Here is a 25363-nt window from a genome sequence, read left to right on the forward strand (position 1 = left end):
TGGTACTGGGAATGCTCCAAGCTCTCCAGGCTTCCAATTTCATTGTTGTGTTTGAAACCTTAGGGAAAAATAGAAGTACTTAGCAAATATTTGCATTTATCCACATTCTTGCAAATTACATGCCAGAATGGTATTTTAGAGATTGCTTGAACTTACTCAGTGGTTGTGGAAATTCTGTGGTCTGCCCTGTCCCATACCTAAAAATAAAAGGATGAGGAGGGTGGGGGGATAGTGAGCAGTGGTGAAGATAAGGCAGCTGCAGAGTGCAATCTGTATCATTCAATAAAGTGATTCTGTTCAGATAAATTGTTGTAATCCAGCCAAAACCAAAATCATATATTAAAGAACAAGAAAAATAGAATGAGGGACTGTGCCTTCTGTGTATGAACAATATAGAAAACTCTCATAAAAATCAAATGTTGGTACCCCCTTGGGGACAGGTATTGGCTATTAACAGGCTGTGTGATTCTAGCAGAGAAAATCCTATGGAATAGCTGGAATCTGAAACCAGACAAGTGAATTAGACACACATTTTTGTGCTCAGGGTGATGGGCTGCTGGAAGAACAATGTTTGGTTGATTCTTCTCTGGGTGGTGGTAGGAAAATGTGACATCTGCCTTATGTCAGAGCCCACAGTTGGTTTTTTTCCCCTTCTTTCTTGTAGTTCAGAAGTCCCCTTGAGTTCTATCTAAAAACTGATTTTGGGACTATGTGTGCACAGCTAAGTCCTGCTAGACAAAGCTGGAACCTTTCTGGTCACCCCAAAGTCCAAATGTACTGACCTTGTTTAATTAAAACCCAACAGGATTAACTTTCTTACAATGGTTTATTACCAATTGAGCTGCCACAGAAAAGTGATCCAGAAATGATCTGGAAAGGCAAGAAACACAAAATAAAATGCATGGAAAATGAGCTGCTGCAGACCAAACATGAAGGATGTTGTTGGACTATTGCAAAATGACTTTTGAGGTCCCATGAAGGAGCAGAAACTGGGGGCAGCCAGCAAGGCACACACTCCAGGGGCTTTTCTGGGTGGGTCTTTCCTGGGAGAGACTTTTGAGCTGGAATCTGTTGTAGATTTAACTTGACATTAATGACTCACTTCCAGTGGAGAAAATGAGATTCCAGAAGTGATGTGTTCTGCTCTGTGCATCTCCAGAATGAGAGGAGGCTGTTCTAGTTACTAAAAGTGTTCTCCAGTCACTAAATGTGTCAGTAGACATAATAGAACAAGACAATGTTATTTAATTCTTGCTTTGTATGTAGCTTATGCAAAATGGAATAATTTACTTTGAGCTGTGCCTTCCATGTTTTGTTTTTAGCATTTTAGGAATAAAGAAATATTATCTTCTACTAGATATTTATCAATAGATCAAATTAGTGGCAGCTGATCAACAGTTTGATAGGACAGTGTGGGCCTGACTCAGAAAACCAAGCCCCATTCCTTTTAGAATGTTCAATGCTTGCTTTTCTGCAGAAGCCAGGTCAAATGAGTTTTTTTTGGTATTTTTTTCATGTGTAATATGGCCAGAAAATGGATGTGGGTGGGAAAGACTAATTCTGCTGTGGCATTTATAAAGCCAAGTAACTGGGAAGGGTGCAAAGTAAAGCAGATATTACAAAGAATTAAAAAATGTTGTGAGTTCTGTGGTTTAGGGTCTTTTTATTATTATTGTGTGTTTTGGTTTTTTCTCCCCAAATTAGTCTCCTCAGGAGTATTAATGCAAAGAGAAAAGAATTATGAAAAATGACAGTAGAATTTAGCAAGAGGCTTGAAATTGGGAGGGAATGTGAGGGAAAGAAATGAAGATTGTATTGGATCTGCAAGTTTGAGATGAGAGGGAGGAAGGAGGGCAGAGCTGGAGTGATAGAGAGAACAGACAGAAACAAGGGAGGTGAGTGCAGGTTTTGGAAGAACCAACCTGAAATAATGAAAAGAAGGTAGTAAGGGATGAACAGAAGATTTATAGATGAGTAGAATAATACAGCCATGGAACTGAAATCAGAAATATCAGCTCTGGGCACTGCTGGAGGTGATAAAGTGTTTAACACAGGTTTTGAAGGCTGCTGTATTTCCATTTAGGTGTGATGTTATTATTATAGACTAGTAATTATTATTATAGACTAGTAATGTCAATTTTGTTAATTGTGGGACTGCTCCATCTGGTGGAAAACTTTTTTTTTTTTTTTTCCTGTTTAGCATGGACACTTCACATATCTGATGGCAAAAAGTGATTGGAAAATCCTACACCATGTATTTCAGTGCACCAAAAGCAAATAACTACACTTCAAAGTCCTGAGGGGAAAAAAGCACAGAAAAATCTTGTTTTGTGGAATTTAGGAGCATGGTGCTTTGCTTTATTTTTACCTTTTTTTTTTTTTTTCTTTTTTTTTTTAATTGAAAAGCATTAACATATGTAGAGGTTAAAATGTTTAATCTGTTTCTGTGACTCTGGCCCCAGGTCAGTGTTCCAGGGTAGGACACATCAGGGCAGAGTGTCAGACTTGCACTCTGTGATTAACTGGCTCAGTGTGAACCTCTTGGCAAGCAGCAGAAGGTGGGTCTGCCATCACATGAGCCTTTAGAATAAAGTTTTCACCTGAATACTTGGGTTAGTTTGAGGCAGACCCAGGTTTAATGTGTGTTTTTTATCTTTTTTTGTGTATTCACTACTTTTTGCTTCCATTTTCTCTGCCCATGAATTTCATGAGTCTTGACTTCTCAGTAGGATCCCAGGACACATTTTTAACTTGCTCTTTTGTGGCTCAGAGTTAGATTTCCAAATGAGTGCTTGCATAGATGTCTCTGCTGCATCTTTCATCACCATTTTCAGATGTCTCCCTGTAAATGCCAGGCACTTCATCACTTCTATGACTCCATGTACCTTTGTGCAGGGCTGGTGGCCTGGGATGTTCTGCAGGGTGTTTATCTTGTCATCACCACTTGTGCTTTGGACTGGCTTTACTCCTGAGCAATGCAGAGATGGCTGGGTGATTGCAACCCTTGTCCTGTGCCATCTCACTGCCTAAACCTGCCCTCTTTGCCTGCTTTGGGCTCTGACAGTGTCCTGGGATCAAGAACAAGGGGAATATTGTCTCCCCATGACTGTCAGCTGGAGAGCTTTTTTTTTTTTCCAAAAAGTTCCTGGCTGCATGAAGTGAGAGCATCTCAGCATTTTAGCAAGATCAGTCACCCAGCTGGAACTGCAGCATGTTCTTGTTTCTGTTTGGTCATCTCTCTGTGAGTTATGAGGATTTTTATCAAGATGGTTGAAATTGAATCCACTGAGTGCCATCCTCTTTGTGATTCCAGTAGGGCATTGCACAGTGATTGCAGGGCTGCATGACTGATAAATTTAATAAGATCAATCTGATCAGCATGACATGGTTAGTGTGGTCACTCAGCTCCATGGGGAGCTTTGGTGTCTGTGTGCTCTCTTTGAGCCCCAGGTACTGCATGGCTTGAACCAGTTATTACCTGGCTGTACTCTCAAATTCTCCTTGTTCTCTTCATGTGTTGCCAAGCAATTTTATTGCCACCTTCCATTTCATGTAATATGTCTGGGTCTGTGTATTATATTGCATAATAGTAGCATATATTATTACATATCTATATATACACACACCTTTCCTGGCTTTGTAGTCTGGCCAAAAGAATATTGCAACATGGATTGATTGGTGACTTGCTGGGCTGGGAGCAGTGAATTGAAATTAACCTTCCCTGTAGGTTCAGCCTTCTCTGACAGTGTTGTCTCAAGCTGGAACAGCAGGCAAATATTTGCTGGGTTTGGAGTAAGTGACTGGCATTGTGCTATCTGTCATTTTTAATGAGCATTTAACTGTTTGGTGTGAAATGGAAAAGGTGCTAGGTGTAAAAGATGTGATTTCCCTCTGCTGCAGTGGTTTGCAGTTTCACATAACAGCAGTTGGTACTGACTGAAATTAAGTCTGGATTAAAATTTGGACACTAGCTGCAGACCCCATGCATGAAGAAAAATAGAGGAATAAATTCCTTCATGGTAGCTGATTTTTTCAGAAATGCCTTTTGGTTGAAGTACTACATGACTTTTATGGAGTTCATGTACCTCTGCAGTTTATTTTAAGAGATCTGAATTTATTTGGTGTAGATTTATTTCAATTATCTAATCAGAAGCAGACACATAACTTCTTAGGCTGTCAAAGGTATTCAGGAATGTATGACAAACTTCAAAGGAATGTATAAGATCTTGCTACACATCTTACTATGCATTTTTATAGAGAAGAGTTAATTAAATTTTCCCTTTCTGCCCAGAAATTACTTTTAGGCTAAATTAAATATGTGAGGTTGTCAGGCTTTTCAACGTTCTTTCTGCTTTAGCTTTGTGACTGATTAAACAACCCAATGCTTATCTGGATCAAAGAAATAATAAGCAGAGGGGGCATCCTTAGGGCAGTTATCAGTTGAAAACAATTTCACTGTCAGGTGTCCAAGGCACTGAGCCCACCAGAGGGATTAAGCATTAGGGACTGAGCACAATAATGTTGACTTGAAAAGAAGAAACTTGCAGGGGGAGCAGCTCAGTTTCCCAGCTCGTGTTTCTGCAGGCAGGGGGATAAAAGGACTGAGCCACCTTGGGAGCCCTGCCTGGTGAGGGTGTGGTCCCTGCCAGGTGGGACAGAGTTACCTGGGTGCAGGACAGCATCCTTCCCTGCCTCCAGACTGGGAATGCAGCTCGTTCTTGGCTTAACTCCTGTGAGAATTAATTGTGTTCACTCAATGGTAGCCAAAGGGAGAGGGAAAAAAAAAACCCAAACCCTGGTTATCTGAAAACACACCATTCAAGTATGTTTGCAGGGACAATATTTCAAGTTATTTGTTTCAGCAATTTAGATAAGAACATGTACTTTCCTACAAAAGACAAGGCACGGTGTCTTAATATTAATACCTGACACAGGGTAACCCTGTGTGATAAAGGACATGGATAGCACAACAAGGGGTGAATTAGAAATGCCTGGCAAGATTTATGATGCCATTAGTAAAACATGGAGATTTATGTGTGACATTAACATCTCTGAGAGAGCAGAAGCACAATTGTGCTACTAAAGCTGCCTAAATGTTTCTGTTTTTTTTTTTCCTTTCCCCCAGATGCAATAACAAAGAGATCTGAGAGAAAGGGTTATCTAATGAGTAAAGCACTGCCTATAATTTGGCAGACCCACCAATCCCTTCCAAGATTCCTCTGTATCCTCTGGCAAATGACTAGGACTCAGTTTTCTGCAGGCTGTGGCTGATGGCCATAATAGATAATAGATAGTGGCATTTTGGGTGTGACTGAACACGAGGGCTGGGTTGCCCTTCCTTGGCACTGAGATATCCTGCTGGGAATGCCTGTGTGCATCCCAGGGGAGAGCTAAGCAGAGGGAATGGCCCTGGAGAGCAGGGCTGGCCAGCAGCAAGCACCAAGCACAGAGCTCTCCTGGAGTTCACTTGGAGCTCTCTGACACCAGTGCCAGGAACCAGGGGAGTTTAAACTCTGCTTGTGTGACACATTTCATCTTCCAGGGCTGCAGGGGCAGTGGGAGAGTGGCTTCATCCTCTCTGGCTGTGCCCTTTGCTGTGTTACACTGACCATCATGGCTGCTGTGAATTACTCATGATGTTCCTGTCATGCTCTGTCTTGCATGTACATAAATTTTGGGACAGCAGTGATGCATCCTTGTTCAGCCACTATATTCCATTATATAGAACACAGAGACATGGTGCCACAATTATAACCTTTCACAGCCCTGGAATTTGAAAATGTTCTGTTGCCTGTTGGGAGCTTCTTGCTGTATAAAGTGAATTCAGCTAAGCAAGAACTCATTTTTTCAAGAGAAATCTTTTTTACAGTGCAGGTAGTTCTCACTTGTGGAGAGTCAGTGTGAGAGTCAGCAGTCAGTCTGTATTGTCTTAAAAGTAGAAAAGAAAGAAAAACTGTCATTATCCTGAGGATGGAAAATTTAAGGGATAGCTCAGTGTACAAGCAGAGAATACAAGTTTCTCTTGAGCAGACATCCCTGTGTAGTAAATTGAGGTATAATTATCTATTCCAATTGAGCTTTCCTTCTCTTTGAACTGTTAACATTTATACATAAATAGAAGTTCTGCTGGTTTTGAGGTGAGGTAGTTTAATATTGACACATTATTGGTCATGTGGGGAAAGTTGTCTGGTGCTGTGGTGGGTGTGCAGCATAATGAAGAGTTTTGTTGGGACACTTGGTAAATATCCTCAGAAATTTGGGAATGAGAAGTTAAAGCTGATCCCACCCTCTCAAGTACATGGTTAGTTTGCTGATTGGAAAAGGTTACTTATAATAAGAATAATCAAATGTGAATCAAATGCACATCTGGTGAAGTGTCATTGATAACAGCACATCACTTGTGAAAACTCTTCCTCTGAAAGGTCTCCAAGGTCTTTTCAAAGGTGAGTTTTGTGCCAGAGCTCACTGAAAATATCACTTGGATTACCATGACTGAAGCACAGTGAGGGTGAAGATTTGATGTTAATTTACACTTGAGATGGGAGGGGGCAAATTAGAAACTGATTCATGCCTAGTGAGCTGGTTACCTTACAAGGTTTTGGGGTTTTTTTCTGTCAGCTGGAAAACAACCCTAACATATCCAACATACAGAAAGGGTACAGACATTTACAAATATCAGACATGCTGACTTTTTACTTTTTGATGCCTTTTTCATTTTTATGAGAGAAAGTTGACCAGAAACAGCTCCATGGTGCATAACCCTTTATTGTTTAGGGGTTTGTAAGTTCAATTTTATTTTTCACAGTGTAATTTTTTTTTTTTTTTTTAATCTCGTAGTCTAAAATGAAACAAAACCTCACTTTTATGATCTGTGAGCACATATATTTTACATTTATTTTCATAACTTCTAATGGAAAGAAGTCCTCCAAGGAGCTGTAGTCAGGTTAATAAAGTTGTGGAGTCTGAGGCTGAGCAGAGAAGTCCCTGAGCTTCATTCCATGACATGGATGGTTCTGGTTTCACAGAAACAAAGATGTCAGGGTGTAATTGAGTAGTCACACGATGAAGAGCCTGATGGAAAGTCTTCAGGGAGTTTTGGATCACATCATGAAACAGTTTGCCTGTGAAACACCGCAGAATTTAGGTCTGAGAATAGATTTTATTGGAGACCAGGCTCTTTCTATACATATAAAAAGACTTAAAGAATATGGTTGGAAATGAAGCCATTCTGGTGATTTCTAAGAAAAGTGAAAGTTAGCATGTAAGAAATGGATTTTTTTAGCCCTGCTGAAACTGATGATGAAGCTTCTCTCCTATCCTGCCCCAGATTTGGCAGACTCTGTTTTTCTGGCTGTTGACCACTTCTAGCAATAATCTCTGGCCATAATGCACCAGCTCACTGCATGTCCAGTGCCCTGTGAATCCTGTCTGAGTTCAGTGCATAAATGCAGAGCATTTTCATTCCACATCTTGGTCTGCCTGATGCTTAGGATTGATTCCAGCTGAGTGCTGTGTCAATCAGTGCAGCACACAGTAATTCTAACAGAGAAATATTTCAGACCTCCTTATTTTGACTCATCACTGTTGGCAGGGGGGGAGAGCTCTGCACAGAAATTGGTGAATTTTCATGTAGCTGCTGCATTCTTCTTGAGTAAAATGGATGTTGAACAAAAAAAAAAACTCATAAAAATCACCAGAATGAGTGAGCATGCATAATAGAAAGCTCCCAACCAGTCTTGTTAAATTCATGTTTTACACTGTCACACAGTCATGGAATGCATAACAATAGTCTGGCTGTAGGTCAAGGGTCTGTTTGTTCTTTCATATTTCTCCTTAATTTGGCAAGTGGACACACTTTCTGTCAAGAAGAAGATGCCAAAAGAAAGGGCAGGGTTTTTTCCAAGTTATTTTTGAAAGGCCTTGATTCTTGGATGTCTGATTAGGATATTTTAGACCTGGCTGTCATTACCCTGGAAATCAAATTTTGCAACAGCTTAATACAGGCAGCCAAAGTCATTAAAAGTGTTCCAAAAAAATTCATCTGAAGATACAGTTGAGTTCAGCTGCACAAAACAGCAAAGCACTAATTGTAAGCTTAGCAGGAGATTCATATCTTCTGTCTTACATCAGTTTTTAACCAAAATTAAGTGTCTCCTTTGAAGAGCAAAAGGTGGGGTTTGCTGTGCTCTCCTTTCTGTTCTCATGCACATCCACATGCTTTTTTTCTGTATGAGAAATTTATTTTTGCGCTTGGGTTTCCTTCTATATAATAAGCCAAATAATACTAAGTATTAATATAAGTATTAAATATTAATAATCAGTGTGCTGTGCTTACCTGAAATTCACACAAAGTGGGACCTGAGTCCTGTGGGAGCCTGAGCTGCAGGATCCAGGCTGGGCTGTGAGTTTTACCTGTCTGTGAGCTGAGGAGCAGCTCCACTGGGTGGAAGCACCTTCTCAGGTGTGAGTCTCATTTTTATCATTGATAAAAACCCTGATGGGAGAAGCTGCTGTGAGCTCAGCTCTGTCTGATGCTGGGATGTGGATCACTGGGTGACATCCTTGTGTTCAGAGGGGGAGATTTTTTCAACAGCTCATTTGTTCCTTTTGTTTTCTCCTGTTCCTCAAATGTCAGTTCATGTTCCAGATCTGACAGCACACTCCTGCCCTGCCTTTTAAACCAAAGGTGGTTCTTCAAATACATCCTTCCAAAGGCTTTTTTTTTTGGTTTTTTTTGTTTTTTTTCCCTGCAATGTTTTGCTTTCTTTATGTGTTTCTGGCATAAAAACATGAAATTGAATAGCTCTAATAAGAATTATTTCTTGGGCAACTATGGCAGCAACAGTTTGAGATATTATATCAAAACCTCTTTTGGTCCTAAGGAAAGTGTTGTTGCGGTGAATACCTTGGAGTTTATAAAATTTCCTATACAAAGATTGCCTGTTTATCTGGTAATGGCCTCCAGCAGATCTTCTCTCCCAGACCAAGGATATCTAGAAAATTGATGATAATTCTGAATTACTTTCAACCCTGTGTTAGCTGCAAGGTGTCAAGTGGTTTTCTTAGTATTTATTTTTTTAAAAATCTTGAAAATATATCTTCTTTCTGTAGTGTAAAATGGCTTTATGAACAAGCTGTCAGGCATTGCTTTTTCTTTACTGATCTTTCTTTACAGAGGAGTTTGGCATCATTTTCCCTTTTGTCACTCGGACAAAATGAAGCACAAAAAAAAAGAAAAATGATTCCTGTGACAGCACCAAACTGGAGGTGATGCCAGCCAAGTGCTTTGTCCACTGTCATGCTGTGCTTTGAAGGGCACTAATCTCCCATCCAAGTAACATCAAACATGTTACTAAAACCATCCAAACATTATTCCTCAAGGAGATGGATGGTATTTGAAAATGGGAAAAATATTCTTACAACAGTTGGCAGTACCACAGAGCTCTAGCAAATGACAAATCTTTTGAAAAATCCAGCAGAGGGTAGAATGAGATTAATTTCTTGAGGGATTCAAGAAATTGTGTAAGTTGTGCTGTCACTTGACATTTTAGCATGCACAGGTTGTTTTAACCCATATTCAACATTCCTATCAGTAAACCTGCTCTAAGAGCCCCATACCCATATTTTGTGTGGTGCTATCATTAAATCTTTTTTTTGCTGTTACCTGGAATTTCATTATGAACAACCAGTGATGTAATATGAAACCTATGGAATCTTAAATACATCTCAAAATCTGTGGCATAAGGGACACTCTTACCAAATCAAAAAGATGCAGTATTTTTTGTTGATACTGTGGTTTTTTTTCAAGTGACTCATTGCAACATTTTCCCAAACACATTTCAACTAAAATCTCTCAAAAGAAACTTTCTTCAGATTTAGGGTTGGAGCTTGGTTTAGGGTTTTGTTAATAAATGTTGTTTGTGTTTTCTTGTCTCCCATGTTTCTGCCACGCAGTTTTTTGGTTGTTTGCTGCCTTGCCTTGGGTTTTATCTCTAAATGTGTGGCTTTGCCAGCTCTGTGCCTTCCTATTGCCACACAACCTTCAGTCCCATCCAGCTCTCAGCCTGTCACAAAGCTCTGCTGGGTGCTGCTCAACACACCATTTGTCAAATTTAAGGATTTGATGCTCAGGACATTTCCCACTTGTAGAGCTCTAATTTTCTTTGTCAGAAAACATTTGTTTCCAAACTTTTTTTTTTTTTTGTTTAAAAAAAGGTCGATTTCAGCAAAGTCTCAGTCCAGGTAAAATGTTGTTTGGTTTGTATTTTATTCCTTGCATCCACACACATTGAAACTGAAGAGAGCTAAGTTAAGAAAATGAGTGGTGAAGTAAGAATTATGTGGTTTATAATACAGGCTAGCAATAGTTTAAAGGGAACACTCAGTCTGGTAGTGTGCACCAAAATTGGAGTTATAACCTCAGGGACTGGAGTGTGGGTGAGATCCTTCAGAGCAGGTGATGCTTTAAATTCTACTTCTCCTTTACAAGCTTGTGACAAACTTTTCAAAAGAGTTTTGCAGTTTTAAGGAAAAAAAACAACAACAAACAAACCACAGATAAACAAAACCTCTGTCCCACAAACCCCTGTCTCTTCAGTTTTCTTTGAGCTATAAATTCACTGCTGATATTGGCTGAGGAAATGGCTTCCTGCCAATATAGTTGTCCCACAAAAATGTACAGAATCTCTATATTTCAGTCTCCTATAAAGAAAAACATAGAGCAGAAATGTTGGGGGGAAAAAAATAAGTAAAACAGGACGTGACCTTCTTTGGAGTAAATATATGGAGGAATTAAAAGATCCTCAAAAAGCCTTGGTTTTTTTTTTAATAAATGCCAATGTTTGTTGATTTATTCCAGAATTGAGTAGAGGCAGAAGGATAGACAGGTGAGTGGTGGAATTATTAACCAAAAATATCTAAACCAAGGTTTTCCCAAGATTTAAGGAGAGTTCTGTCTGCACATGCAGCATTCACATGTGTGCTGTGTTTTTGGATGCTGACCAGGAAACAACATTGCTTTTTTCCTGGTATGGTTTCAGTGGGAATTTTGGCTGCTCTTCATGCCTCCTGCTTTACCAGCCCTCAGCCAGGGCTCCAGAGATGTTCAGAAATCCAGGTTTGGTTTCTGTAGGTTTTCAAATGTTTGTGCCATAAATGTGCCATTTCCAGGGTGTTGCAAGGAAATAAGGCATTTTGTTTTTGTTTAGCTCATGGAAAAGAGGATCAAGCTTTTTCCAATGGATTGGAAATAGGCAGCCCTCAGTGCTGTTGTCTTTGCTTTCTAATGCAGGCTGTACCATCCAAGTGTTCCCATATTTAATCCCACAGAACAGGACCATAGGGGTTGCCCTCTGTGAGAAACATCTCTGAAAATGATCATTTCCCCTTCCTGCAGGGAACAGAATTTCACATTGGAAAAGAACTATGGAAAAAAACACAATTTAGTTTGCTTATAAAATGTTAAATGGTTTACTTCCCTGTTTAGAAGTCATCTCCAGTTATAAAGTTATGGAAGAAAGGCAGTACTGGCTCCTGGAAGAGAAAGTTTATATTTCCACAATTGTTTGGGTTTGGTACTCACACCACAATTTCTCCCACCTGGTAATCAGTTGATCAGTGTGTCAGTAAATATAGTGATGAGATGATCTATAGGAGATGGAAGAAATAATGAGGTAAATTAATTTATGCTGGATTTAGTGCTCCTTTATGAATGGAGTGCAAGATAATTGTCTCAGCTTTCCTTTGTGTGTGTCATCCAGAGTTTTCTTGAGTAGGAACCAAACAGATTAATTTTATAGAAGCTTTTTAGTTATTAGTGGCTCTTGACTTGGATATTTTGCAGGCTATATGGTATGAAACAGCATAAAAGTATATCAGCAAGTGGATTATAAAAAATTCCTTTGTCTCAAATCATGTCTAGTTGTCAGGTATTTCACTTGATAGATCATGGAATCATAGAGTGGTATGATTTGGAAAAGGCCTGAAATATGTTTGTGAGTTTTGCTTCAACAAGGAATTTTTGGAGATATTTGGCAAAATTATTTTGTTTTTTAAGAGTTTTTTCTTTTAAGTACTGTGCTTAGGGCTACAGAGTAAAAACAGCCCATGAAAGAAAAACAAGTCCTGTGTCAGGAAAATGTGTGTGTGTGTGTTTTGGAATCTTGTTGGGTTGGTGAGGAGAGCACTTAAGCTGTGAATGAAAGCACTCAGGAACGATTGGTGCTGAGCTATCACAGCAAACAGGGCTCAGTGAGAGCCCTACAAAGAAAACAAGATGTTCTTCTGATTAATCCTGATGTCCACCTTCAGAGCTTTATCTGCAGAACATCTCAGCAGTCAGGAAGTTGCACAATTTAAAGGTGTTTATATTGTACCTTTGAATTTGTATTTTCTTCTTGGTATGTGAATGATGGGGCATTTTTTTCTCACAGCTACAATGAGTTAAGCAGAGTTTCTGTTTGAAAGTCCTGGATGACTGCTGAGTGGCATGTCAGTCCTTGGATTTCATTAGTGATTGGAGCAGTTTGGCATTTTATTGATGGATCTGGGTTTTCTCTGGATTAGAACATGCAACTGCAATTGACTCCAGTGGGAATTAATTTGATTAAGGCTTGAGATACTCTGTAATCTGGATTTGTGCATTGCACAAAGACAAGCAGCATTCCTGAACCAGATTTGGCAAACCTCAGGAAAACCTGGATTCTTCAGTGTTTCCTGTGGAGGTTCAGAATGGAGTTTCCTGCAGGAACTGCCATCTCAGCTGGTCACAGCTGTGATTCTCTGCCCTGGCAGCTCTTGGGGCAGCAAAGATGGGGTTTTTTTGGTTTTTTTAGTTTTTTTTTGTTTTTTTTTTTTTTGTTTTTTTTTTTTTTTAGTAAAACCAGGGTACCAGGTGTGTTCAACCATGGTGGAGCACAGTGCTGCATGTGTGGAGGAGACTTTAACTCCCTCTTCATTTAATCACACACTACCTTCAAAAACCCCCTTTGACAGGCAGTTTAAAATTCCAAATTCTCTCAGATAAGCAAATCCTGCCCCTGACACTACTGCTCAAACCCACTGAAACCCATGTAAATGCAACCCAGCAGCTGTGCATGAATAGCCAAAATTTTTTTGCATCTCTGGCTGGAGGCAGCCAGCAATCAAGAAATTGTGCTGGTTGTAGCCAAATGAAATAGGGAATTCCCTCAGTTTTTGTTGGTTTGGTTTGTTTTTTTGGGTTGGGGTTTTTTTTTTTGGTTGTTGTTGGGTTTTTTTTGTTTTGTTTTGCTTTGGTTTGTTTTTATTTTTTTGGGTTTTCTTTTGTTGTTTTGGGCGGGGGGTTGTTTTTGTTTGTTTGGGGTTTTTTGCTTGTTTGTTTTTTTTTTATTTGATTTTTTTTTTTGTTTTTGGAAGTGATTATTGGGGGCATGATGAGGTTTGGCTGCATATTAATCAGTGCAGCTTGGATATTCAAATTCTCAGTTGTGTGGCTGATGCTTCCCAGGATGTTCTCAGGATTGCATTACTCTGTGGCTGGGTTTCAGCCATGGCAGCAGGATCAGGTGAATGGAGCAGTTTTCCTTCCCTAAGTGGGAGTTCAGATGCACAGAGCACTCTGCCTTGTCTTGCTTGGGAGTTTCTTCCTCACAGAGGAAAAAGGAAAGGGGCAGCAAATCAGTTTAGTCAGTGGTGCAATTACATCTAGCAACTGCAGCAAGGATCCAGATCCATTTTGCTTCCTAGATCATCCTAAATGTAAATTTTTTCTGCCTTTGGTGCCCTCTTCAATCCCTCACATAAACATTTCTGTATTTCCAGTGCCTGTGGTAACCATTGAATTACTCAGAGAATCCCTTGGGAGCTGAAGAGGCAGCATCTTCCACGCTCAGGGCATCATATCTGGTGAGATATATATTTTTATGCTTTTTTTTTCCCTCCCTGGAGCTATATTTTATTCAATTGAGACAATTTCTGTCATGAGCTGTACTCCATGTTAGCTTAGTTTCCTTTGGAACTCAAAGTCTGGTATGGAAAGAGGTTGGTTTTAGTGATGAGCCTGATTTGCAAGACACTTTGTGATAATCCTTGATCAAACTGGCTGCCAGAAATTACTTGTATATTTGGGAATTTTCCACCCTGATTTTTCTGCTTTTTTTTTTTTTTTTTTTTTTGTGTTTTGCATGCTAATGTTTATAATTAAGCATGTGCATGGTAATTTAGCTGTTTAAAGCACTGAGGAATTTTTCCATGTTGTGGCTCCATATTAATCTCCATGTTCCTGGAAATTAGCAAGGAGGTGTTTTTCCCTTGGGAAGATCCAACTCTTTATCTTTCTCATGAACCCTACACATGGCCATCCCTGCACAGACTGAGGGAATTTTTCTTGGTGAAAGGTTATGAGCATGGAGACCATTATGTGTCATTAGGATAATAATGTAGCTGAGTGTGTCAGTGAACTCAATGACTCTCTGTTCTCCAGGTGTTCTGGTTTTAGTTTGATGGTGACATGTAAAATAAATTCTGCTTGCCAGGTGGGAGGAAATTTGCCTTTCAAAAGGTTGTTGCTTCAGCACTTGATAGGAGTCTTCTAAGCAAGGATGGTAATAATAATAATAATAAATGTTCCCAGGCTGCACTTGTTTAATAATTGCTGTTTAGCCCAAATTGCTCTGAGTGAGGAAACTCCATCATTGTGGCTCCACAGGTGGAGGTTATGATGTCATGTGCAGCCAATTCACCAATTCAAAAGGATGGAACATTTATTTAAAATAGTAACACAATGCAGAGTTTCAGTAGGGAAAACTAAGGGAAGTAAAAAGGATTCAAAATTTAAGTGTAGCAGCCGACCTTGATGTGGAGGTGAGGAAAGGACTTGTCTGGGTTTGGTAATTTGAAATTGTTTTGTTGTGAGATAGGATTAGGAGGAAGGTGAAACAGGTTTAATATTAAATGGTATAAAGAGAAATTTTATTAGTAGAAACTATAAGGAAAAAAAGCTTAGAATAAAATTTTAGGCTATTTTTATACACTAAAAAAAAAAAAAAGGATTGAAAATGCATAGAAAATAACTTAGTTTACTATTTTAAAAATAATTTTTTTTATTAGAAACTGCACTGTCAGGGTCTGTTTGCATATCTGATCTGAACTTTTCCTCTAAGGGGAAGGTTTGTGAGCATCCCAAGAAGTTCTGGCCAGGTGCTGGAGCTGATGGCTCTTGTGTGTGCACACACTTATAGTGAGTTTGTGTCTCTGAGCTCTGTTTCCTCAGTACCTTTTTTCTCACTTTTGGTGTTCACAGGCAGGTTCAAGTGGCCAAGTTGAACAAAGTCCCAGCACAGTTCCTGTGGCCACTGACTGAGAGGAGGGAAAGAGGAGGCAGGGTGAGCTGGGCTGAAACCAGGAGAACAGAAACCCAAAAGTGAATTTGTTGGGCAATATTGGCTCCCAAACGCATTTTTTTTTTTTTATTTCCACATGGCTCTCTAAAGGCTCCAGTTTCAGTTCTTGGGGATAATTAAACCTTAAGTAGTGATAAACAGTGCAATATTCAATTAGTGAGCTGTCCTGGCAAAGGCATGTCAAAGTAAATTGGTTGTTTTTTTTTTTTTTTTGAAGCTGTTAACTGTGCTGACAGAGAGTTGGTTAATTCTTGAAGGATAATGTTTTGGGCAAATTCCCAGCCTCCAAATGCCTGCAGGCAGACTTGTCCATATTTGTGGTATATTTGAGGTCTAGTGTTCCTCCTTTGGGCCATATATTTTAAGAGGGAATTTTAATGGAATGAAACATTGCTGCAGAGCAACAGCCTTCTCTGAAACACTTCCCAAAAGAATGTTAAGGCCAAAGGTCTTGTTTTTTCAGGGCAAAAGATGTGAATCCTCTCATATTTACTCAGTTATAAATAGTGATGGGCAAGGCTCTAAGGATGGATTCCTGGGAGATTGTATCAAGGATAGTTATTCTCCAAACTAAGCAAAGACAGTGGTTGTCTTTTAATTATTGCATCTTCTCTGGCACAGAGAGCATCATTATTAAACAGATAGCAAATAATTACAATAAATTTGAGGTTTTCACTCCTCTCTTATTTCTCTCCAGTCCCAACAGGAGCCAAAATATATCATATTTTTAGTAAGAGATGGCAGTTTAATGTTCATGCTAAGTATTTTTGTTCTCCAGTGAGGTGGCAGGAGAAAAGTTCTTTCCCCATGGGGTTGCCTTATCTGGGGTGCAAAATGCTGCTCTTGACCAGCAGGGCTTGGACAGGGAACTTGTCCATTATTCCATTTATCCACACCTCTCTTTCCCCATCTGTAAACAGGAGGGATGATTAGAACTTTTCTAAGGGAGAGGCTGTTGGAAAATGTTCCTTTCCCCTGAAAGCTAAATCTGCTGGTATCATTGCTAATAAATAGGTGAGTGTTATCCAATGCCATTAACAGGTTAGTGTGCCTCCCACAGTGAAATTCAGCCTCTCTCAGTGAAGGTCTTGTAAAGTTCAGCATGCAGTTTGTGCATCACCAAAGAGTTAACATGAAACCCAAGTGAGAAATAATCCTTGCTAAGGAGTCTGAGGGCCAGAACCTCCATAAGTGACACTTCCCAACAGAAGCACAAGAATAAATTCCTTTATTTCTTGGGAAAGGAATGCAGTTTCTCATTTATTTTATAATTTCCTGTATCAAGAGCAAATCTACAGTAACTGAACTGACTGGCAAATGCTTGGTGGTAAATAGTAAATAATTAATCTACTAAATAAGTCAATCTCAAATAGCAAGAAAAGTTATTTTTCAGACACTGCTGTGCTTTTGTGTAGATGTGTTTTTTTTGCTGGTACTTACCAGAGAAGAAAAAACAGACTTCTGATAGCTATTTATATATAAAATCTTGCAGTTCAACATTTATTTCTAGTGATGTAAGACAGGTACTTAGCTCTGTAAAAAGTTGTAGCTGGACTCTGTGGGATACTTGAAACTTTTGAGAATCAAAGAGATTTCTCATTGTAACGTGTTGTATGCTATCTGTACCCCCCAAAAATTAAAATTAATTGCCAGCACTCAAAAAAAAAAAAAAAAAGGACAAAGGGATTAAATGACAGAATTCCTGTTTTTTCTGGTGGCTGTTGGTACTATCATATATTCTAAAGCATTCCAACCAAGGGCATGTGGCTGCAGAGGAATTTGATGTACAATCAGTTTTAGGGAACAGCCTGTGCCTTGTTAATATAATCCATAGAAGGCTTCCAAACTTCCTGAAACCAGTCCCTTCTGTTTCCAAGCCTGCATATGATCTCATAGGAAATGATCTGGGAGAGGCCAGCTAACCCTTTGCATAATCAAGGTAGCATTGTTCTTTTAATGCCTCAAGTGAGTTGTTTCACTGATATAAACTCGATAATCCCCTTTTCTTCTGTCAACAAATCTCTGCTATCAGGCTTTGCAATGATTTTGGTGGCATTACAGAAGAGAATAAGTGGGAAGACTGAAGTGTGGTTTGAAGGCTGAGCTCAATAATGTCATTCATTTACTTAGTCACCCTGTGTTTTAGCTATTTCCAAAATCCTAGACCACTTGCTGCCCAGTGAAATTGGAAAGACTGAAATGCAAATTCACAAGGTTTATTTGCAGTGGGCTCAGAGGCAGGTTAGCATCCTGCACCTTGCTGAGTTTCATAAATGGCAGTGCAAAACAGCAAGGAAGGTACCTGCCCTTTATATAGGTCTGATATAAAACCTCTCACATGCACATTAGCAGCAGAAAAATAAAGTGTGTTCTTATATTGGAGCCCTTGAGAATATTTGTGTAACTAGCAAACCCAGGGTGCCTCGTGCATGTTCTTTTATATCCTTGGGATACCCAGGATTTCCTCAGTGTGTTTAGCCCAAGAAGGGAAGCTCTCCAATGAGCTGCTGTCCCTGACAGCCTTGTAGGGCAGCAAGCCTGAGCCTTCCCTGGCAGGGCAGGCAGCACAGAGGGCTCTGGGCTTTGTCACTTTGTGCACAAGTACAATTATGGTCTAGCTGATGTGAGCTGCAGTGAGCCTAAGCAGAGGGTTCTGTGGCACTCTGGTTGCTGCAGAGTTGTTAAATTTGGCACTCTGCTCTGGGATCCAGTCAAACATTTTCTTCACCATATTAGGGTACGTGGAAATTGGCCAGGCAGCAATGTGCTTGCTGCCTGTGCTCGTGTTTTAGGCTGTAGGCAGCCACTGCTGTACTTAAAAACTAGCAGGTCTGACAGAGTAAGGCAAATAGAACCCTTTAAAAATTCACTGAAGTATGGAGAAATTCCAAAACAGAAAATCTTCAGCAACTTGTATGTTCTTAAGGGTTGAGAATTTGGCAAGTGTTGCTCAAGCATATTATCAGGTCTGCCCTGTACCCCAGTAGATTTTGCTGTTAAAATTGCTTTTTTTTGATCAGTACGTGTTTTCATAATTCTTAATTTACAACTGCTCCCCGTAGCTGTGAACTTTTGTTTCACTAAAATGATTCTCTGTCCTTTCTAATGTTCTAACACTTGAAGACAGTTCTCACATCCCCTGTTTAAAATTTACTTGATGCATGCATAGCTCTTTTAATCTCTTTGTAAGTCAGTCCCTCTCTGCCTGCTTAACACTTTTATGGCTTTTTTTTTTTATTTTCCTCTGGGTTGTTATTATCATTGAGGAAATGAGTTCTCCAGAGGTGAAGGAAGAATTCCAGGTGTGATCATCACAGAGCTGTGTCAGGGATATCACCTTTCTGCCTTGTGTCATTTAATATTGCATGGACCCTTTCTGCTACCACATCATGCATTATTTGATGCCTACTAAAAAAGAAACAAAAAAATCCCCCAACAAACAAACAAGAAGGCCAAATTTAAGCTTTTCAATTGCAAATTTTGATAACCTTCCTCAAAGATCCAGAAATGGCTGAATCCATGCCTGTGCTGCCAGGAGCTCTGGAATCATCACATCAGTTCTGACCTTCCAGCTTTTTGCTGATGGTGTGTGTGATCTTATAGTTGACCCTCATGTCTGGATAATAATGCTGTAGTAGCTGCATCTGGTAAGGCTGTGAGGGCTGGTTCAAGTTTGTGCATGATATGGAAAATATAAAGAAGTGGCAATGTAAAATATTTGGACAAATGGCTGCAGAAAACCACATTACATGACCTGTAAGGTTATGCTGTCCAGGCTTGTGGAAATTGAGGAGGGCCATCAATAAAAATCCATTTTCTGTATAATGATTTATTTGCTAAAAACAGAGGGGAACTAAATCAAATGAGAAGGATGAACTTTATATTGAGTGTAACCTCTGTAAAGTTCACTAGAGACCCACTGAGAATATGGTTTTAAAGTGTCCAAGTTTCCTTTGTTGTTTTACCCAGTTGTTAATTTTTAATTTGAGAGACAAGCACAAGCAAGAATACAAGGTTGACAGTCTTGGAAGAGGTAATAAGCCTGTCTTTTATTTAGGCTTGTTTATATCAGCACAAAATGAATGCAATATCATAAAACTGTAGCAGAGCTAGGAGTGGGGCATGAATAGAATAAAATATTATTTCTAAAAATGCTCTGAACCCAGGTAAACTAAAACACATCACAAATGATTCTTCTGAGCCCAGGCTGGTAAATCCCCTCACTGTCACAGCACATGGATTTACCAGGCTCAAAAAGCCTTCATCTGCTGCAGCTGCAGACAGACTTCCAGCTCTGTCCATGATTTTTAATATATAAATCTGGTGAAGTTTTCAGTGCAGCAACATTCAGTTGATGCTAATTTGTGAGGACCAGATCTTTATTAGTGATATAAAGTGAAATATAATATATATATAAATATATAGTGATATATTTAGGTGTGCAAAGGTGCATGAGCAATTGGGCAGGAGGGAGGGGATTTTGCTTGGCTTTTTCATCCCACATCCCACTGAAACAAAATAAATAGAAACACAGCCTCAGTACTGCATCCACATAAGGGAAATGCAGGAGGAAACATTTCTGCTGGTTTCCATTTTAGATCCATTAGGAAAAGCAGCTCTGCTGTAGGGCTGTAGTTCAGTGCAGGAAGCATTTCTATGGAATTTTGGCATTAGGTGGACTTCCCAAGAACAGCTACTGTCCAGAAGATATTCCAGTGAAAATCTTCTGGGAGCAGTTTGAAATGTTGGCACTATTTCATCTCAAGTCTGATCCAGCTTGAACTAGGAGAGGAACAGAGGAGGCTCTGATTGGGATCTAAATGGCTCCTCTCTACACTGCACAACTTGCACATAAAATACTCCAGCAGAAGAACATCCCGACCAAACACATCCCCAGATGACCCCTTATAGAGGATATGAGAGAAAAAAGGTTGTGCAGACCTTGACTGAGACAAGCTTTGAGCCACAGCATCTGCTCAGCAGTGAGAACAGGGGAACATGGCCCAGAAACAAAAGTGACCCACACTCCCTTAGCAGAAATTCTTTTTGCCACAGCTAATTCACTTTTTACTGAACCAATCATCACCTGCATGTGGATCTTTCCCAGATTTAATCCTAAACCACCAGGGCTGGGTTGAGCTCTGTGAGCAGATACAGGAATATTCAGCAAGATGTTTTGGGGTTTTTTTGTACCTCATTTTGGAGCACTCTGAAGGATTCTCCTCTGTGACTGTGAATGTGGTTGTGGCAGCAGGAAGGATGATGGTGTGGCTGGGTTTAAAGAGAGCCCAAACTCAGAGAATCCAAGCACAAACCTGGATGAGCTGGCTGCAGCTTGGACCCAAACTTCAAAGCCTTCAATGAAATTCTAAATAACCCAACAGGAGATTTTTGGGTTTGATTTTTTTTCTTAGACATGAGACAGCAGTATGAAACTGAGATCTGGGTGTGTTCTACATCCTGCCTCCTATTTTATGTGTATAAAAGGCAGCTGTTTTGAAGCACTGCTAAATTATTGTCCACCTTTGTTGCCCTTGGTGCAGAATAATTGTTTTGCTTTGGATGTATTTTTTTTCTATGTGCCTCCTTCCATATGCCTGTGGCATGTAGCAGAGTGAGCTCAGGAGTTAGTACTACCTTTACTTGTGTTTTGAGGAGAAAAGTCTCCTTATTGCTATTTTCCCTCCCCTACTTCCCTTGTCCTTTCTATTTCAGAATTTTAATCACTTTACAAAATTTTGATGGGTAGCTTTGAGATAAAAAAATTGGTTTATGACTCTTAATAATATGTGTAGATGTGCATGTGAAGTTAAAAGTGCATTTAATGCTCCAGACTATAAGCTGACTGCTGAGAGATACAGAAAAAGAACTTGTCCTGTTTTATCCTGCTTGTTTTTGCATGATTTGATAGGTGAGTTGTGGATTTGTTTCATCTCCTTATCAATACCTTGTAGCCACTTTTGGAGATGGAATGCTGGTAGAGTGGCAGCTCTAGCTGATACCAACTCCTGTTATGCTTGTGATCCAAACAAGAGTAAAAGATCAGAGCTCTATAATAATAGGAAAAGGAAATTCATAAATATATTAAATATGTGGGGAATTCAAGTGAAAAAAGTAGTGGTTAAGGGGAGAATTTCAAGGAGATGAAATAGGTACTCAGTGAAAGTCAAAGCTGGTGTCTGTCCATTGTATTTCTTTAAATTATTCAGATTATTTTTCTTTACAGAAAAGGAATGGGATTAATGGACTTTAAAACTGTATACTTGGCCAAAAAAAAAATAAAAAATTCTGCATCTTGAGTTTGTTACACAGCCATCCCAATCTGGCTTTAGATGGGGGTTTTGTATACCAGCCCTGGATTTCAATTTTTTGACTCCCTTTTTTTTTTAATCTGTCAATTATTGCCTCAGTAAAATATTGTCTGGTGTTTGTGAAAGCAATTACAAAACCACTACTATATTTTTTTGAGAGATTTAACCCACAAGTTGAGAATACTCAAAGCTGAAAATGGCCTGATTTTGCATGTGCTGGCTGTTTGTTCCTTCACTTGAAATTCTTAACTTTCATGGGTTTTTAGTGGTATTAATAGCAAAATTTGTGTCAGTGAATATTGTCAGTGATCTCTCTGGTCAATGGCTTGGGCTGCCTGATATATTCTGGCTTCACAGGATAGGTCAGGCTGGAAAAAAAAAAAAAAAAAAAGAAATAGGGAGAAAACACAAAATGAAATAGGGAAAAACACTGAAATAGGGAGGAAAGCCTTAGAGCAATGAGGGGAATGAAAATGCATGCATGAAATGCTTCAGTGAGGTTCTTGCAAGTGCTTAGAAAAGCAATTAGAGAAACATTTTGGGAGAGCAGGATGTGTCTGGAGCCAAGTTTCTTCAACACCTATGGGTGTGCTTCCTATTAATTTTTAATATCTGCTTTTAGAAATCTTGGGAAAGTGGAAGTAATGCCATGACAGAAGAACAAATGTATTTTGTTGAAAGTAGAGTGAGTCCTGTGGAAGATACCATGTTATTAAAATGGAAGCCACCTCCTTCCATGTAAGAGGGAGAGTTTAAAGCCAAGATCTCACTCCTCTAATCCTCCTTGCAACACCATGACTTCAAGATTTTTGGAGTAAACTTTCCATAGCAATGGAAGAATCATCCTGATCTCCTCTAGACTAACTTCCCAGAGGCTTCCTAAATGCTCAGATGGTTGTGAATGAAGAGAACAATCTTATAAATTCCCTGAAGAAGTAAGTTGAGAGCACTTAGCTTGGTGTAGCCAAGAGAGTGTCAGCTCCTGGTGCCATGGTTTGAGCCTGCTGAATTCAGAGCAGGTTTAGAGGGAAGGTTCATCACTGTTCATTCAGTTCAAGCCAGCTTTTTCCACTGAGAGGAGGAATGAAAAAGTGCCTGTCAGTGGAGCTGTGCAGAAAAGAGCTTTGGAAATACAAGGCTTAGGAAATATAAAATTGGACTCTTACTGTCATGAAGTATAATGGTGAGAATTCACAATGTATCTCTTGCTTTAATGAAGCAGAGGAAAAGCTCTAATCCCCTGAAGAATACAAGTTTCTTTTTAATGTTATTTGGCCAGGTGAGGGTGTGATGGATGGGTCCAGGTATCAGTGGTGCAAATCTGTGAGTTCAGTGTGGGCAGTGCTGAATCTGGATTCTCAGGAGAGATTTCCTAAAGGGATGAGCTTTGTGGTGTTGGTGACTTCCCAGCCACAGCCCTCACTCCAGAAATATCCAAGCTCACCTCTTGGGGTGATAACTGATCCACTGTGCATTTTCACAGTGCCAGGAAAAGGAAATACCTGCTGTTTCCAACTTTCCCATGCACTGCTGGATAAGGACATGTGTTTTTAAACTCACCACCTTGTCTTCCTTTTGGAACTGCTGGAAGTTTTCTATCTGAACCCTGGAATATTTGTGTGCATGGCACCATGGTGAATGGCTGCTCGTTATTGTTTACAAAATTCTGTTTGTGTGTTTACAAAATGGTGATTGAAATCCATGGAAACATGAAATAGACTTTCAAGTATATTTTGAGCCATGATCTGCATTGCAATAAACATCTTGATAAGTCACTGGTGCAAAGGTAGATATTTGTTTTCCTCTTCCCAGTGAAGCAGAAGTGTAAACACCCCTGAGTATTTACTTAGTAATGTAATATCTTATTTTTGTAGATTTGTGGGGAGAAAAAAACCCAACTGTTTTCCCTCCCCACCCTTTCCTCTGGGGCATTGTTAAAGTCTGTGATCCACAGAGTTCTCATCCAAACCTAGGGAACTGAAACTTCTTCTCTGTATTAAAAAAAAAAAGGAAAATAAAGAAGCTGGGTTTGGTCATTTCCCCAAGGCTCAGGAATGTTAGTCATGTCACTTTTCTGTCTTTAAGAATTCATCTCTGTTACAAAAGCCATAATGGATATTCAAGAAACATTTAAATAAAACTCTGGCAGCTGAAGTCTCCATCTCATCAGTGGCTCATGGTTCAGTGACAAATTGTCCATGAGGGCTCATGGTTGGTTATCTCTAAAATTACAGGTGAATTAGTGCTCTTTCAAGAAAGGGGGGATGAAGGAAGGAAATCAGCTGCTCACAGTTATGTTGCATGGAAGCCACTTCCCTCTCTGCCCTTCAACACCCATTCAGGTCTTGTATGGCATCAATGGTGTATTTCTTGTGTTTCCATTCTATATCCTGAAATCTGGTTTAGGTGAATAAAGAACCTATGCAAAAATGGAAAAAAAGGGAGAATATTTTTGCATGCCTTATGAGTGATAACAATGAGACCTCAGATATTGCTGTCCCTCTTTTGTACCTCTCTATCTTGAAGTCTGCAGGTGTGTCTGTCAGATCAGTGTCAACAGAAGGGATTCCTTTCATCCTGCTGGGAGTGGTGTCAGTGTTGTGCTGCAGTGATGCTGCAGGGAAGACAAGGCCAGTTGTTTAACTAAATCTAGTTGTTTAACCCAAATTTAGCTAAACACACTCGGCTTGAATATCATCACACTAGGCCTGACTATCAAAAGCTCACTAGATTTTCCACCTCTCATGTGGGAGCTGGCAGATGTGTGAATTCCCTGGTGTTTGGTTCCATAATGTGCCTCAGTGGGAAAAATGAAGCAGATTTCAGCATCTTGTGCTCCTGAGCTTTTAGTTTTAGGTGGGTTGTACAGTGATGATTCACCCCAAAGTTTGTCTCATCTGCTGGATCCTGCACATTTCATGGTTGGTTTAGCTGGGTTCACAGAGCTTTCTGTAAACTGTGGAGTTCTAGAGAGAAATTTATGGGTTTGGAAGAATACCCAGCTTCATAGGGCAAATGGCACCATCTCTGATTACTGTATCAAGAAAGGAAGTTTGGGTTTACCACTAATTGCAGATAAAAATTAATATTTGCAAAGGAGACACGTATGATTTATTTGTAAGTGTTTTCTGTTTCCATAATGAAATTTCCTTCGGGTTTAAGCACAGTCATTTGGAGGAAAAAACCAGAGGTCTGTGGCTCATTAGTTTCTGGTGGTTGTCAGAAGCCATTAATCAATTGCCCCTTTTACCAACATAGGTCCTAATTCAGCAAAGCATTTAGGCACATGCTTAACTATAAGCATGTGTTTCAGAGCACTTTGCTAAATCAGGGCTTTAATGTGATTCAAGCTTGCTGCATTTTTTTTCCCAAGTCTAAGGTTACCCCAAAATGACAAGAGTCACTAATACATCAGCTAAAGTGTCGTGTACCATCCTCACCTGTCTTTCTAAAAAGTCATATGCAAGGGGAGAAAAAAAAAAAAAGGTCAATTTTTCCTTCATCCTTTTCAAAACCTACCTCAAATGGAGAATACTGCCCTGAATAGCAGGACATGTGAAATAGCAGCAAGACAGGAGCAAGGGGAGTAGTAAAATGTGAGGAAAGCAATTTCCCCTTGATTATTTTGTTCTCTCTGTTTTTGCTGAAGCCTTCTTGGTTATGAGGAGGAAA

The 25363-nt window shown here is 39.6% G+C and overlaps 1 protein-coding gene across 6 annotated transcripts in view; it reads left to right on the plus strand.

Annotated features, from left to right (window-relative positions):
* The window catches only part of CALD1 (caldesmon 1), a 152500-nt gene that overhangs the window by 19731 nt on the left and 107406 nt on the right, over window positions 1-25363 (plus strand). For all 6 annotated transcript variants that reach the window (XM_056510755.1, XM_056510791.1, XM_056510763.1 and 3 more), the window contains exon 2: window positions 13801-13884. The gene's annotated coding sequence lies outside the window, so the exon portion shown is untranslated. The remainder of the gene's footprint in view (window positions 1-13800; window positions 13885-25363) is intronic.

The sequence above is a fragment of the Oenanthe melanoleuca genome, chromosome 1A (genome assembly GCF_029582105.1).
Source record: "Oenanthe melanoleuca isolate GR-GAL-2019-014 chromosome 1A, OMel1.0, whole genome shotgun sequence".
Classification (NCBI taxonomy): domain Eukaryota; kingdom Metazoa; phylum Chordata; class Aves; order Passeriformes; family Muscicapidae; genus Oenanthe; species Oenanthe melanoleuca.